General features: G+C 36.7%; 1 protein-coding gene across 1 annotated transcript in view; it reads left to right on the forward strand.

Moving 5' to 3' along the window:
* Positions 1-15,881, forward strand: part of LOC129761928 (uncharacterized) — a 113,293-nt gene that overhangs the window by 58,589 nt on the left and 38,823 nt on the right. The gene's annotated exons all lie outside the window — the stretch shown is intronic.

Raw genomic sequence — 15,881 nt, forward strand, 5'->3', positions numbered from 1 at the left:
CATGTCCGTATTTTTGAACCTACTTAATAAAAAGTTTTTCCGATTTGCTTATTTTTTTGTATCAGCAATTCGCTATTTTTCATCCATAGTTCGCTATTTTTTTGGACACTCAGATTCCAAGATATCGTCACTGACCAACTTACCCATATGACCAACTAGCCCCGCCCTACCCTACCTATTTTTCAATTTAACAATTTCAAACAAAAATTTTTTCGGAAGGGGTGGGTATGAAATCTTGACAAACATTCCCAAACACATTTAAATTTAGTTACAAAAATGAGAAAAATAAAATATCAAATACACTTTCCATGACGTAGGCATTACTTACAACGCGTCAAAGTTATATTTTTGTTGTGTAACCTTTTAAGGTTAAATAAAAAAAACATAAAAGTTGATGGGTCTGGGCCTAGTAGCACGGACGATATCTTGACATAGGACTGTGATTGTGTGTAGTAAATGCATTTGAATTGAGTTTTTTCATTGTTCTGTATTTGTTTTTTTTTTGTATTATGTTTGTATTAGTATTGTTCTGTATCTGTATTTTTTACTTTTTTGATATTCCAAATAGAAGCCCCGAAAAATATGCGTCGGTGTATTTTTTTCGAAATATTAAATCAGCAGACAGTTAAATTCATTATTTGCATTTTTACATAACCAATTTCATGCTCGATGTAATGACATCCTGGACCACAATTCCTTAAATTGTTAGTAGCAAGACCTACATGATAAAACGTGAACTGAGCACGAATTGATTGGACAACAATCTGAACTTCAATCTAATAAAATCTTTATCAACGTTTAACCTGTTGAGCCAGGCTCTCGTCAAATATTTGGGTAGCATAGAGTGAAATCATCCGATATCATCTTCAAGATCATTCCTAGATAATCCCTCCATTGATTCTGACAACTTTTAAATGCCTATTATCGGCAAATCGAGAATGATTCATAATACGCATCTTATCACATTGTGAGCTAACGCCGAATTGTATGCAAAAAGATTGCTCGTTGCGTTGTGGGGGAAAACGAGTGGCTAGTGAAATCGAAAATCATACCCATTTTAATTGTCAAATTGTTAAGTTTTTTTACTATATACACTGTTCATGTCGTAAGCAAAAAAAATCTGGATAAATTTCCTGTCTCATGGTACATAACACAACATATGTCGCAATAACGACTCTGAGCAATATGCGTTTGAAAACTCTTAATGAATCTTTACATTTTTTGTAGAGCTAGCCCCTATGTAGAAATCAAAGACATGGTCCTATGTCAAAATGTCTGAATAATATAAAAGAAAAGTCGTTGTTCGTATGATACCTGACTCGTATACCTGACTGACTTTTCAACTTCTTTCAGATAGCATGCGAAGGTTTGAACTGTAAGATGTAAGACTTTTTTACATGTCATGAATATATTAGATTGGAGAAAAAGTAATCCATTATTTTTGGTTCTATTCCGTTGCAACACAAACAATTAGAATTTCAACAAGATACATTCATACATTGTAGACTGCTTAGAATAAAGTATATTTAACGTCAATCCAGTTCAAAAGAGTTGTTTGTTTATTTATTGTGCTTAAATATGTTAATTTCAGCTGTCCAGTTTCTAAAAAAAAATAATTGAAGAACTTTCGTTATGGTATATGGCAAAATGTATTCTTTTGAAAAGGTTCTTTGTCGTGACATACCATGTCCCACTGTTGATTCATGTGAGCTTTGGCAAAACTCAGACGTCTTTCGATGTGAGATAGTGTAAGATTAGAAGCTTTAACCCTCTTATCCCTCTTCATGTAAGGTCTTTTTACCAAAATTTGACGAATTGTCTCCCGTAAACATTTAGATTCGAAGATTGCTTTATTTGCATAAGCGATTTTGAAGTATCAGAAACTGTTCTAACTATTTCCCGATTATCCCGGTCAGGAAGCTTTGACTTACGTGGAGCACTCTTCTGTATACCGTATCCTTGAGGGTTCGTCAAATAAATGAGAACTACTTGATGGGATCGTCTAATCCGACGAGAAATTTCTCTAATTCCACCATTTTCTTGATGAAATACATCGATTTGTCCTTTTTCTCTATCGGTGAGCACTTTTCCTTTCGACATTTTCCAGATTTATTAATCAAACAAACTAAAAAAAAAATAGAAAACGTAACTGGTCTTATAGAATCTTAACACTTGAAAACATTTGTTTACGCTCAACGCTTGCACATACACATATGAAAATCATGCAGTGTTTGATAGTTACCAATACAAATACACTATAATATAAACTGAAGCGTTGTTTACAATGGCACAAAGCAGCAAGATTATCACCTGGTTTTATGGACAAAGTGTAGTGTGGCTCATCGCTTATTTTTTTACGCAACTTACAAATCGTGAATCGTTAACTGTTAGTCGTGGATAAAAATGTGAATCGTGTCGTTTTTTAAATACTTGAGAATCTGTGATTCGATGAAATTTCTAAAAATATTACTATAAGTTATATTGTACGATTTTTTTCCCGGTTGCCTTCACAACTTAACCTGAATAAAAATACGCGCGGGTCCGATTAGTTTCATAAGAGTTCTGTCGGTTACCTTCTCAGGTTTCCCAAAAATAACACTCCGACGTGGAGTTCGATAGAGAATACCGAGACGTAAAACGTAATTTATCATTGGTCTTGTGAGTTTTGGAGAAGTTTTCTCGGTTACCTTTTCAGGTTTCACAAAAATAACTTCGCTGTTGCGTTCGGAGTTCGATAAAAAGTACACAATAGAATAATAGAATGTATAGCCGCTTCAATTAATTTTAGAGGTTTTGCTTCCTAAGTTACCTAAAGATAATTCCGGACGCATGTTGTGACACATTAAATTAATGGAATTTCGTTTCGTCGATAGTTCACGTTCACATAATCACATCACTTACCTCAGTGAATCCTGATTCTTACCTCTCCCCACTAACAACTATCCCTACCATGATAAAAGCTAGGGAACCACGCTATCTGGCCTTCGGGCGGCTAATATCATACTAACATTCTTTCCCTTTCCCTGGTGACTGTAAGGACGTGGCCGGCGTTGACCATTTAAAGCTCGAATCACCGAAAACTGCACAACGAGAATGATTTTCTTGTCCCAAGCGTCATTCTGTGTGTTCTTTGTGCAATTTGGTTGGTTCAAGTCAATCACGGAGAGCAATTACGAGTTGTACAGTCAACCCAAGGTCAAGCTCAAGCTCTCCTGGATCATTATGCATTGATACATTGGGCCATCGTCAAGCGGATCATGGAGAGGACGCAGAGCCCGGATTTGGGCGCAGTGACCGGAAAATAAAATGAATATTTTTTTCTTTGCATAATATTGTTTGAACTACTAAAAGACAAATGAGGTGATTTTTCAAATTAAAAAAAAATATTCTCACAATTCTTGATCGTTCCATCGTTTGGAAATATTTTATACCAACGATATCAACAAACTCACCACTTTGACAATTGTGATTCATCTCAATTGGATCTTGGCGGCTGAACATTAACTTGAGTGACGAATCCTCCGGCTGAAGAAGGTCTCGGTTTTGATGCCTCCAAGATTCAGGAACACTGGTCTTCACACTTCATCAAGGGTAGGGAGCTTATGGGATAAGGATGGACATTAGAATTTGAATTTCGCTGTCGGTCGCGAGCAATCTAGACAGAAAACCTACGCACAAATTATAGGGACTTATGTACAGGCGCATATGTGTTAATCGAAAATGCAATACATTTCAGCTCGACTGAAATGAGCTCAATTTGTATTGATTGGGATAGGGATGCCAGTGTGTGCTCGGGTTGGTCAAAGTGAGGATACAGGATAGCGTTTGGTGGTTAACCACTTGCATTAATATCTCGCCCGAACCGGTGAAACAATTTGTATCAATTTGACATGCTTTCATGAGCACAATTGGTCACATAATCGGCAATCTCATGTTGGAACCCTGTAGAAGCTCAAGCTCATACAGCAATTCCAATTCCAATTCCAATTGAAATCGACAAATGACAAAACATGAGTATTTTTGATTCGAATGAAAGTGTGTATTCCGTTTGGGTTAGAGGAAATACGAGTTTTCCACAGCAATTGGGAATTTTTTGACTCAAGCGTAACTTTTGAAAACGGCGTATTGATTTGAGTAAGAGAAATCTTTGATAATTTATATCTCAAAAACTATGTGTCGTACCGAAACAGTGCCTTAGAAAGAGTTATAGAGTATTGATTTTTTTTTATCCCATTCATTTATTTATTAGGCTCATTAGCATTTTATCTGTAACAGAGCCGAGTTTTTATCGTGTACATGTACATATGTTAATGTTTCTATAAATTGTAAATTACATAGTAGTAGTAGTAGCCATTTAGGCGTTAGGTTTTCTGTTCCATTACATTATGGTAAATTACACAGCCATTTAGGCGTAAGGGTATTCTATCTGTTCTTCCATTGTTCAGCAGACCGGACAGCGGAGACAGTTGATATTGATCATTGTTGGGTTATTTATAGAACAGCAGCCCGATGTTTCTTGCAGAGCAGAGCAGTTGTATGGATGAATCGATCTTATTTCGACCGTAGATCGATCTCCATCGCTGATGATGGTTGCGTGGACGTAGTTATTCTATAATAACACAAAGATGGTCAATTGAGGGCCCTGAGTTTGAAAGTAGAGTATTGATGGTTGAATATGAAAAAAATGTACACTGAGAAAAAAAATTAGCACTCTTTTTTTTTACAAAATAAAAATTCAATTTGCAATATCCAAAAAACATATTTTTTAATTTTTTTTAAATTTTTCCATACAAAATTGAAGGCATGCAGAAAATTTAAAAAATGGGCCCAAGATGGTAAAACTAATTTTGACGAACTTTGTGGACCATCGAATTTTTAGGAATTTTCGAAACTTCGAATTTTTGTATGTTAACAATCATTTTTAGCTACAAATTATGAATCCTGATGTGATTTAAAACAGAAAAGGTTATTATCAATCTCATTTCAAATGTAGCCATTCCCGAAATATTTTAAAAAATATTGTTAATTTATTGTCTTTTTTATAGTAAATAATCCCTTTTAATAATTTTTTTTTTCTTTCTTTATTAAAGAGATTTTCAGCCAAAGGCTGGTTCATCTCTAATCCCTTTAATCCCTTTAATATGTTTGTCGTGTTATACCGTCATGTTCATGAAATTTTATGAATTTGCTTATAATTTCCAACAACTTTTCCAAATACATCATCATGGTTCATTTTTTGACTCAAGCGTAACTTTTGAAAAGGGCGTGTCGATTTGGGTAAGAGAAATCTTTGAAAATTTATATCTCATAAAATATGAGCCGTACCGAAGTAGTGTGTTACAAAGAGTTATAGAGTATTGTTGGTTTAATTTGAAAAAAATATACACTGAGAAGAAAAATTAGTACTCTTTTTTTTATTTACAAAATAAAATTTTAATTTGCGATATCAAAAAATATGTATTTTTTTATATTTTGTTCAATTTTTTCATATAAAATAGAAGTCACGTAGAAAATTTAAAAAATGGCCCTAAGATGGTAAAATTATTTTTGACGAACTTTGTGGAACATCGAATTTTTAGGAATTTTCGAAATTTCGAGTTTTTGTATCTTAGCCACAAATTATGAATTCTGATGTAATTCAAAACAAAAAAGGTTATGATCAATCTCCTTCTAAATGCAACCATTCTCGATATATTTAAACAAATATTCCTAATCTATCATCTTTTTTATAGTAAATAATCTCTTTCAATATGTTTGTCGTGTTATACCGTCTTGTTCATGAAATTTTATGAATTTTCTTATAATTTTCAACAATTTTCCTAAAAATATAAAAAAATACATATTTTTTGATATCGCAAATTAAAATTTTATTTTTTAAATAAAAAAAGAGTACTAATTTATTAATATATTTTATTAATACTTCTCAGTGTATTTTTTTTTTCAAATTAAGCCAAAAATACTCTATAACTCTTTCTAACACACTATTTCGGTACGACTCATATTTTTTGAGATATAAATAATCAAAGATTTCTCTTACTAAAATCGATACTACCTTTTCAAAAGTTACAATTGAGTCAAAAAATGAACCATAATGAAAAGTTGTTGGAAATTATAAGCAAATTCATAAAATTTCATGAACATGACGGTATAACACGACAAACATATTAAAAGAGATTATTTACTATAAAAAAACAATAATTTAGAAATATTTTAAATATCTCGAGAATGGTTGCATTTAAAAGGAGATTGATAATACCCTTTTCTGTTTTAAATAACATCAGGATTCATAATTTGTGATTAAAAATGACTGCTAACATACAAAAACTCCAAGTTTCGAAAATTCTTAAAATTCGATGTTCCACAAAGTTCGTCAAAAATAGTTTTATCATCTTGGGCCCATTTTGACGTAGGACTACGTCTAACCGGAAGATATAGGGGGTGAAATGGAAATCTAAGCACTGAACAAGTACGAAAAAATGCAAGATTTGGAACGCTTATAACTCGAGCATTTCTCAATAGATCGCAAAAGTTTTTGCATCAATTGATAGGAAATATATCTACGCATCTATCATAATGAATAACATTTCATTTTTCTTGAGATAAATAATTGAATAATTGTGAAATATCAAGCATTGTCAAAATGCACTATGTGCCCATTTTTGATTGGTCCATTTTGTGCTCCTCAAATCGTACCGACCTAAACGGGCAACCAGAGCAGCAGCGAAATAGAATGAAGCACGATTGGAAAGGAAAAAGAAAAAAATTAACGAAACATTGGTCGCAGTCTCATGCGTAATTCTCGAGCCAGCCAGTCAGCTTAAAAATCCCCGCTCCGCTGCCGTAACAAGCATTCTTTATGTGGACACCGACTGGACAACATCGTTGCTGGACGAGCTGGACGGCGAGGGATCGAGTGCCATTCTCAAGGCAAGAGGGCGGAGGTGGTAGCGCTGGAGTAAAGTAGAGTAGAGTTTTCAAAGGGCCTTTCTCAAGGCTAGAGACGAATGAACTGCAAAAGTTTAAAGTCTCTATAATACAATACCTTCCTTCCTTCCGTAAGGATCATTCTCATCCAAACCGTACACCACATCAGTTCGCATCACAACACATCAACAAACCAACCCAAGCAGCCATGTCTGGACATGGGAAAGGAGGAAAAGGTAAGGGAAAGGCAAAATCCCGCTCGAACCGTGTTGGTCTGGATTTTCCCGCAAGGGTAGCTAGACCGAGCGCGTTAGTACCAGTGCACCAGTCCACCTAGCCGGCGTTATATAGTTTCGGCCGCCGAAGTGATCGAGTTAGCTGGCAAAGCTGCTCGCGACGATAAGAAAACCCGCATTCGGAACAGAACACATTCGGTTAGGTGGACATCAAGACAACAGGCAGTTGCAGCGAGTGGCGAGTGGCAAACGCAATCGCAAAACGGCATCAGGTAGCAGAAGAAAAAAGTTTGTTCTTCATACAAACTGCTTTGGTGGCAAATCCAGAACAAGGCGGCATCGAGGGCGTTCGAATAGGTTTTTTTCAAAACCACGAGTACAAAGTTTTCTAAATTGGAACCATACCATAAAACAAGGCGCTTTTCAGGGCCATTAAACCTTCCAAAAAAGAGTTTAGGAAATACAGTTCAATGCTTTCTAAAACATTATCCAAAATAATAATAAAACACAAATTGATTTTTTCATAATTTGTTTGCCAGGATCTGATGAGTATGTGAATTTGGCAGTTATTCTGAGCTTATTGATAGTTGAGAACTTTCCAGATTATTCAATTTTCACCAATTGAAACCATATTGAAAGTACAGTAATTTACAATTAGTTCGACATTTAGCTAATTAGACGGACATGTAATGCGACTTATTTAGTTGGACATTTTTGTAAACATAGAGTTCGGGGTTCAAATTATGACCCCACATTGAAGGTCGACACTGTACCACTGTCATCGCAAATGTTCAATTACAGGTTAAAATCGCCTCCAAAGCGACACTGAGTGGCGCTTCGGCGCGTCGCATTGAATGTAATTTACTGTACAATATGTCACAAAGCTGGATGGGAAGAAATTTTCCAACTGTGAAAGCTGTGGCGAGTGGCAACAAATCGCTAAACAGGAAGGTTTAGCCGAACAAGATGGGGATATCGAGTGATAACAAAACAATAAACTCTTTAGATTGAAGATAATTTTGTGATCCTGAAAAGGACCCTTTTCAGCCTGCATGTGAATCCAACGAGCGAACAAATCATAATGAATGTATTTTTTTGCCATCGCTCCCTTTTAACGCTCATTGGTTCGTCTCGTTGGACTCGCCTCTTTGGCTGAGTCTGCCGATTTGTCTCTATCCTGTGAGTGTGTACCGCTAGAGTATAAACCACGCGGACCCCAAAAAAATATCTTATTTTCTTTCAAACCGTAAACCCGTGTGGTTGTACGGCATCGGCATCGTGGACGTAACAAAGGAGGACAAGTTAAGGGAAAGGCAAAGTCTCACTCGAACCGTGCAGGTCTCCAGTTCCCTGTTGGTCGCATTCACTGATTGCTCCGCAAGGGTAACTAGGCCGAACGGATTGGTGCCGGAGCACCAATATACCTAACAGCGATTATAGAGTTTCGGCCGTCGGAGTGCTCGAGTTGGCTTGCAAAGCTGCTCACGACAATCAGAAAACCCGCATCAAGAACAGAGCAGCTTCGGTTCGGCGCTCATCAAGGCAACAATTACTTTCAGTGAGTGGCAAAGTGTTTCTCCGGCACGTCGCATTAAATGTAATTTACTGAACAACATGTCACAAGCTGGATGGGAAGAAATTTTCCAACTGTGAAAGCTGTGGCGAGTGGCAAACGCAATAGCTAAACAGGAAGGTTTAACCGAACAAGATGGGAATATCGAGTGATAACAAAAACACAACACCAAAGGTTCTTTTCAGAACCATCAACATATTCATAAAGAGTAAACAGTAAACAGTAAACAGGTAGGTATTCACGTAGGAGAAGAAAATAAAACAATATATTTAAAATATATATTTAACAAAAGCTGTCCCCTTTGTATAGTCCTACGTCACTCCGGTTATGTCCCCGACATTACCCACCCGTCTTTTTTTTTAATTTTCTACATGACTTCTTTTTTGTATGAGAAAATTAAAAAAAAATTAAAAAATATGTATTTTTTATTTTGTAAATAAAAAAAGAGTACTAATTTTTTTTCTCAGTGTTCATTTTTTTCATATTCAACCATCAATACTCTATAGCTCTTTCTAAGACACTATTTCGGTACGACTCATAGTTTTTGAGATACAAATTATCAAAGATTTCTCTTACTAAAATCGATACGCCCTTTTCAAAAGTTACGCTTGAGTCAAAAAATTCCGAATTGCTGTGAAAAACTCATATTTCCTCTAACCCAAACGAAATACGCACTTTCATTGGAATCAAAAATACAAGTTTTTAAAATCTGCATTTTTAGGACGATTTCATTTGGAATTCTGCATAGCAGAAGGGCTAATCGCGGAATAGCTGAAAACTCATGTTGCAAGCTCAATCCTATTTTCACAGCTGATGAAGGAAAACATATGAGCAGGTTCATTCGAGACGACTTCCAGAAACGGGAAGTTATGTCACTAAAATGTTGTGGAAATGTCAATGAGAAATCTAACAACACAACATACAGAACTCAACTTGTCACAGGGTGATTCGCGTGTCGTTTTGAAGAAGTGGGCATACAAACTCTATTAGTTAGGCCGCATTTTCAACGTTCTGCCGGGGGATAAATCAATATTTTTCAATTTTCATCAGCATTCACTGCACCAACATGTCGGCGCATACGTGTTAATCGAAAATGCAATACATTCCAGACATGTCTATGAGAGGTGAACGGCCAAATTAATTAACTATAATCGATTCATTATCCCCGATCGCATGTTTCTGTCACCGAATCGCACATTCGATAATTCGATTTTAATTGTTTTTCAACCCTTTTTTTCTTGCACGCAGGCGGGCAGTATTGAAATTGTACGAATATTTTGTTTTGTTGCTTATCGAGGTAAATAGCTCAGGGAATCGGTGGTTCGGATATCTGGATCGTGCACATATATCATTTCCGCTAACCACATAAGTGTCAACATTGGAAGCATGCATGCGGAGAAAAAAAGGTGATATGTGAAATATGGTCTTCCCATCTACAGGGTTCCAACATGAGATTGCCAATTATGTGACCAATTGTGCTCATGAAAGCATGTCAAATTGATACAAATTGTTTCACCGGTTCGGGCGAGATATTAATGCAAGTGGTTAACCACCAAACCACTGGCATCCCTATCCCAATCAATACAAATTGAGCTCATTTCAGTCGAGCTGAAATGTATTGCATTTTCGATTAACACATATGCGCCTGTACATAAGTCCCTATAATTTGTGCGTAGGTTTTCTGTCTAGATTGCTCGCGACCGACAGCGAAATTCAAATTCTAATGTCCATCCTTATCCCATAAGCTCCCTACCCTTGATGAAGTGTGAAGACCAGTGTTCCTGAATCTTGGAGGCATCAAAACCGAGACCTTCTTCAGCCGGAGGATTCGTCACTCAAGTTAATGTTCAGCCGCCAAGATCCAATTGAGATGAATCACAATTGTCAAAGTGGTGAGTTTGTTGATATCGTTGGTATAAAATATTTCCAAACGATGGAACGATCAAGAATTGTGAGAAGATTTTTTTTTAATTTGAAAAATCACCTCATTTGTCTTTTAGTAGTTCAAACAATATTATGCAAAGAAAAAAATATTCATTTTATTTTCCGGTCACTGCGTCCAAATCCGGGCTCTGCGTCCTCTCCATGATCCGCTTGACGATGGCCCAATGTATCAATGCATAATGATCCAGGAGAGTTTGAGCTTGACCTTGGGTTGACTGTACAATTCGTAATTGCTCTCTGTGATTGATTTGAACGAACCAAATTGCACAAAGAACACACAGAATGATGCTTCGAAGTAGCAAATCATTCTCATTGAGCAATATTTGTTGATTCGAGCTTTAATTAGTCAATAACGACGCCGGCCACGACCTGAGGAAGGGAAGGAATGCTAATATGATAATCACCACCCGCAGGCCAGAATAGTCGCCTCTATAGCGTGGTTTCCTTGCGATTATCATGGAAGGGATAGTTGTTAGTGGGTAGAGGTAAGAGTCTGGATTCACTGAGGTATGTGAGGTAAGTCGAAACAACTCTGCGAAACACATTCTCTAAATTTGAATGTATTTCGGATTACGATGGTGGAGATGTACTCTATATTAGTAGTACTCTATTGTATTTTCCAATAGCTACGGAGAAAATTGGCATTGACCTACCTGAGATGGTAACCGGAACCTCTATAATGATTCGAATTGGCGGTGTATCATGTGATTTTTTGCGTGCTCTACTCTATCATCCATTCAAATCGCGGCGCCGGAGATCATCAATGGGTTACCTAAGAAAATAACCAGAAGAATTCCTGTATAATGATGTAAATCAGCGACATTATATGTAAACTTCACGCCTACTACTCTATTGTTTTTACAAAATGCAATGCTGCTGATGATTAGTGGGCTACTTAAGATTGCAACAGAAAGGAATCACTTATTATGGCTTGAATCCACGATATATCCTACATTTTTTCTCGCATAGTACTCTATTGTATTCCTAAATCGCGACGTTGGAGTGCATGTATTGACTACCTGAAAATTTCTTCTACATATATGTGATTCTTTCCACTCGGCCACGGGAGCACCACTAGATAAAGGCGTTCCTTCTGGCCGCGAGTATCATACTTCCCTTCCCATGGACACTAGATAAAGGCAATTCTTCTGGCCACGAATATCATATTAATATGCCTTTCCTTCTCCTGGAGATTGTAAGGATGCGGCCGGCATCGTTATTGACTATTTAAAATTCGAATCACCGATACTTGCACCATGAGAGTAGTTTGCTACTCCCAAGCGTCATTCAGTGTGTGTTTCGTGCAACTTCGCTGGTTCAGGTCAATCACGGAAAGTAACTACGAAATGTACAGTCTATTCAAGCTCAAGCTCTAGAAAAAGGTAAGGTGAAAAGCATGTTACATTGCATCAGGCGTGGGGTATTTACGGTCAATTATTTGACCTAGTGACTTTCTTTATTTTTAGTATCACTCTAGACAGCGTTCAGCCAACGCCATATGAAAATTAGAATCTGTTTCTAAAGGTTATGAAAAAAATATAATAAAGTTCATAGTCCTATGTTAACAATGCGGTCGTGTCTTTGTCACAATCCTCTTATTTTTTTTTTGTTTTTTGTTTTGACAAAAACCATTCGCCGACCCATTTTTCTAAGTCTTTATATTCAGCGAAGTGCTGTAAGTGCAAGTGCAAAAAGATGATAATCTATAGGGATCAGGTCTGGAGAATACGACGGGTGCGATAATGTTTCCTAGTTGAGGGTTTTTATAGCTTCATTCAGGGCTTCAGCGGTGTGCGCCAATACGTTGTCAAGCTATAATATCACTTTACCATGCAAAGTTGAAATTTATCGTTTGATGTCGGTGGTGAACCGTATTCACCGTTTCATTCGATTTTAGTAGCTCATGGTCCTGCTCCCAGCACACACAGAACATCGTCTGTCGGCCGAAATGATTTGGCTTTGCAGTGGACGGTCCGACTTCATCAAGTGAAAACGATGATTTTTTGTGCTAAGGGTTCTCAAAATAACGTTATAACAAGCAAACGATTATAACGCATTGTTCCCAAACCGGACCGGATTTCAATTTGCATACAGGAAAACCTGTTTATGTGCGGTTGCTTTTTGTGCGATTTCTCATTTGTGTGACTGTTTAGATGCAATATTATTATTTGTGCGATTAGTTTGTGTTATTAAAGACCCAATGACATACTAAATCGCACTAGAAGAGCCGCACAAAAACAGGTTTGCCTGTACTTGCTGCATCTATGTATGTATATATATATATATATATATATATATATATATATATATATATATATATATATATATATATATATATATATATATATATATATATATATATATATATATATATATATATATATATATAATGGATTTCTGTCTGTCTGATTCTACTCAGAAACTACTAAACCGATCAACATGAAAATTGGTATGTAGGGTTTTTTGGGGTCGGGGAAGGTTCTTATGATAGTTCGAGACCCCTCCCCACTCTCTAAGGGGGGGCTGCCATACAAATGAAACACAAATTTCTACATTACTCGAGAATTAATCAAGCAAATAAAACGAAATTTGGCATGTGGAAGTTATAGGGTACAATAAATGATTCTATGGTAGTAAGATACTCCTCCCCCCTCTCTTAGGGGGGGGGCTGCCATACAAATGAAACACAAATTTCTGTATTACTCGAGAATTAATCAAGCAAATGAAATCAAATGAGGCATATGGAGGTTTTAGGGTGCAATAAATGTTTCTATGGTGGTAAGACACTCCGTCCCCACTCTAAGGGGGGGCTGCCATACAAATGAAACACAAATTTCCCCATTACTCGAGAATTAATCAAGCAAATAAAACGAAATTTGGCATGTGGAAGTTATAGGGTGCAATAAATTTTTCTATGGTAGTAAGATACTCCTCTCCCTCTCTTAGGGGGGGCTGCCATACAAATGAAACACAAATTTCTGCATTACTCGGGAATTAATCAAACAAATAAAACGAAATTTGGAATGTGCAGCTTTTAGAGTACAATACATGATTCTATGGTGGTAAGATACTCCTCCCCCCTCTCTAAGGGGGGGCTGCCATACAAATGAAACACAAATTTTTACATTACTCAAGAATTAATCAAGCAAATAAAACGAAATTTGGCATGTGGGAGTTATAGGGTGCTGTAAGTGATTCTATGGTGGTAAGATACTCCTCTCCCCTCTCCTAGGGGGGGCCGCCATACAAATAAAACACAAATTTCTGTATTACTCGAGAATTAATCAAGCAAATGAAATCGAATGAGGCATATGGAGGTTTTAGGGTGCAATAAATGTTTCTATGGTGGTAAGACACTTCTTCCCCCTCTCTTAGGGGGGGGGGGGGTCTGCCATACAAATGAAACACAAATTTCTGCATTACTCTAGAGTTAATCAAGCAAATGAAACGAAATTAAGTATATGGAGGTTTTAGGGTACAATAACTGTCTTTATGGTGTTTAGACACTCCGCCTCCCTCTCTAAGGGGAGGGAGCTACCATACAAATGAAACACAAATTTCTGCACTACTCGAGAATTAATCAAGCAAATGAAACGAAATTTGGCATGTGGAGGTTCTAGGGTGCAACAAATGATTCTATGGTGGTTAGTTACCATACAAATGAAACACAAATTTCTGCATTACTCTAGAATTAATCAAGCAAACGAAACTAAATTTGGCATGTGAAGGTTTTAGGGTGTAATAAATGTTTTTACGGTGGTTAGATACTCCTCCCTCTCTCTTGAGAGGGGCTGCCATGCAAATGGAACACAAATTGCTATATTATTCGAGAACTAATCAAGTGAATGAAACCAAATTAGGTATATGGAGGTTTTAGAGCACAATAAATGATTTCACGGTGGTTAGACACTCCACCCTCTCTTTGAAGGGAGGCTGGGGATACAAATGAAACTCAAATTTCTGCATTACTCGAGAATTGATCAAGCAAACGAAACCAAATTAGGCATATGGAGGTTTTTGGGTGCAATAAATGTTTGTATGGTGGCTAGACACTCCACTCCACACAAATTTCTGCATGACTCGAGAACTAATCAAGAAAATGCCAAATTTAGCATGCGAAGGTTTTAGGGGACACAAAACGTTTCTATGGCGAGTGTCTATTCCAGTCTCTCTGAGGGGGAGAGGGGCTGCCATACAAATGAAGCATACATTTCCGCATAATTCAAGAACTAATCAAGCAAACGGAACTAAATTTGGCATGTGGAGGTTTTATGGGGAAGAAACATTAATGAACAGATCTGCGATTGGACTCATGAACTTGCGCTTAGTAAGAAAACGTTAATGTTTGAAGGTATTGATAACAAAAAAACAAATTTTGGGCGGGACGAAGTTTGCAGGGTCAGCTAGTAATGTATAGAAGGGATAGTAACAACGATAATTTAGCAAGCGATTTAAGTACTAGACACATTCTTGTCAAACATGTTGCTAGATATGATACGAAATTTAAGTAAATTAGATGAATTTGTAGCCTCTTTAGAAACGTTGCTAATTTTGAAGAAAAGAAAGTTCTTTTTTTCCAAAAATGTTTATTAATCAGACGTTTAATTTCTACACCCAAACTAGCGTTGGCAGAAAAGATGCCATTTCCTGGTCATGAGAGTCAAATGCGCAAATAATGAGCTATTTTGAAGCTTAAAAATGGTTTGTATGTATGTGTGCAGAAATCTCTTTCTGTTTTCTTTTCTCTTTTCATTTGGGATTGTGCAAAAAAAAAGTCCATACGACGTCAATGGGGATCGAACCAAGGCCGGCTGGAATGCGAAGTTACTTTACACGACCACGCTATCCATATAGCTGCCAGCGCTATTATAAAGGAGCGTGATAATATTACACCTCATCATAAAATGAAGTTGGAAGGTGTTTTCTAAGCCGATAAAGAAGAACATGAACGAGAATATATCTTTCTCTGTCTGAGCCGTGTATTTGGCAAACTATACGAAAACCTTTCATTTAAATGTGTCTCCTGTTTCGCTCCCTAATATTGGCTCTAGCATATATATTATACAAATGATATACATGTATTGGGGAGTAGAACATTTTATGTTATCTTTCAGCTCATTTAATGTAATAAATCGGGATGCCAATATCGGGACTAGGATACAGCTACTGAGATAGATTGGGTTGATGAGGAGGGCAGGAATCAA

This window comes from Toxorhynchites rutilus, chromosome 1 (assembly GCF_029784135.1).
Source record: "Toxorhynchites rutilus septentrionalis strain SRP chromosome 1, ASM2978413v1, whole genome shotgun sequence".
Lineage (NCBI taxonomy): Eukaryota > Metazoa > Arthropoda > Insecta > Diptera > Culicidae > Toxorhynchites > Toxorhynchites rutilus.